The 2,113-nt window shown below is 36.4% G+C and overlaps 1 long non-coding RNA gene across 1 annotated transcript; it reads right to left on the minus strand.

Moving 5' to 3' along the window:
• Window positions 1–879: 879 nt before the first annotated feature.
• Window positions 880–1,702, minus strand: LOC128467227 (uncharacterized). Its single transcript, XR_008345700.1, has 2 exons — window positions 1,663–1,702; window positions 880–1,048 (listed from the first exon to the last, which is right to left on the minus strand). It is a non-coding gene; the product is annotated as an uncharacterized LOC128467227 (long non-coding RNA).
• Window positions 1,703–2,113: the final 411 nt, after the last annotated feature.

Below are 2,113 nucleotides of genomic sequence, written 5' to 3' on the forward strand. Positions count from 1 at the left end.
AGATCTTTGTCATGTATACTCCCCTAGTACAGTTATAGGTTCTAAACCTCATATTAAGTGGAATTATAGCTGTGTTCTATGGAATGACAGGTGAATGGCAGTATTGATGGAATGCCCATAGGATATAATGGGAGAAAAATCAAACTTCTTTTTTAGAGCAAACCCTCTGACATATCATATAGATCTTTGTCATGTATACTCCCCTAGTACAGTTATAGGTTCCAAACCTCATATTAAGTGGAATTATAGCTGTTTTCTATGGAATGACAGGTGAATGACAGTATTGATGGAATGCCCATAGGATATAATGGGAGAAAAATCAAACTTGTTTTTTAGAGAAAACCCTCTGACATATCATATAGATCTTTGTCATGTATACTCCACTAGTACAGTTATAGGTTCCAAACCTCATATTAAGTGGAATTATAGCTGTTTTCTATGGAATGACAGGTGAATGACAGTATTGATGGAATGCCCATAGGATATAATGGGAGAAAAATCAAACCTGTTTTTCAGACAAAACACTCTGAAATATCATATATATATTTGACACATATACTCAACTAGTACAGAGACAGGATCTAAAACTCATATCATGTGGGATTATAGCTGTTTTCTATGGAATGACAGGTGAATGACGGTATTGATGGAATGCCCATAGGATATAATGGGAGGAAAATCAAACTTGTTTTTCAGAGAAATCCATCTGACATATCATATAGATTTTTGTCATTTTGAACACTGGTGACACTTGTAATATGTTGGTCACCAGAATGAGGAATCTGCACACACACCAAAGGAACTCTGGTGCTTAACTGTGCCAGGAAGGGCCAACTCCCCAGTAGATCAAAATAAATAAAGGCCCCAGGCACTCAAGGGTTCCAGCTCAGGCAGATTTATTAAAGGAAGACAGCAACAACGTTTCAACCTTACAATGAGGTCTTTATCAAGTTGATAAAACTGTTATTTTGTTGAATTGAGTCCTCACACAAGTATGCCTTCCACTCTTCTCTGATAAAACATAAGTTTGCCAGTTGGTAACAAGCAGCTGCAATAGACAATAATATGTCACAATTTTCTTTTGCTCTTTCTTTTTCCTTCATGGAATCTATGACTATCACCTCCCTGGTATTAAAAAGGACTACACCAAGGCACCAGTGCTGTCCAGAGCCCCAGGAATCCGTGTTAAAAGGAACCAACAAAATATCTTTGTTTAAGGCGACATTTTCCCCCAAGAAGCTGTAGAAAATGTCTGCTCTTCCTCGCACCAAACTTTGGTAAATGTAGGTGGGGCATATCAAAATCTTTTCTGTAAGATTTCTCTGGCAGACGAAGTTGCTTATGGCTTCTTCAATAGCTTCATCACAAAGCCATTGTCCGGGATCCAGTGTTTTCAAAATCTGTTCTTTTACTGTTTCTAGCAATTTGTTATCTGAATCTGTTGGTGGCAGGTTCCAGGGGGTTAAGTCATCCCATGCAACAAGTTCATTCATTTCATGCCCATCCTTCTTTGGCGTTGAGTGTTTAGGCAGTTGGCCCAAGGATTTGATGGAAATATCAAACTCAATTATGGCTATATGACTATGTGGCCAGTATAACTGAGCTGCAAAAGCAAATTCTGCATTTCTCACCACTAACTAAAGTAAACCATCTCATACTTACAGGCAATAGGAAGCAACTTCGAATAAAGTAAACATTGCCCTAGTAAATTAGATAAATGGTTTAAATGTTATAATGAGGCTTAAAGTGATATTTATTAATTAAAATAAACTGAGATAGTGGGTTCTATCCAATTATGTGAGATAAATCAGTTATTGTTTTTTTGACTAAATAGGTTGTATTTCCGTCTATGGTATTCAATGAGCTGAGATAGATTAATTTAAGCCTCTGAATAGAGCTGGATATTTCAATATGCTGATTTAGACGTGTGTTAAAATGGACCAAACTAGGCTTATTCGGCTGTTAAAACATTTCCAAATTAGCCCAGCATAATACATAATTAAATTGGTAAGATTTCTTTAAAGGATGTGATTAACCCCAGCGTCTATTTTACAATGCTTTCCAAAAAACTACCAGATAAATTTCCATCTTTATTCATCTATAATTTCCTACC

The sequence above is a fragment of the Spea bombifrons genome, chromosome 1 (assembly GCF_027358695.1).
Source record: "Spea bombifrons isolate aSpeBom1 chromosome 1, aSpeBom1.2.pri, whole genome shotgun sequence".
In the NCBI taxonomy this organism is placed as follows: Eukaryota; Metazoa; Chordata; class Amphibia; order Anura; family Pelobatidae; genus Spea; species Spea bombifrons.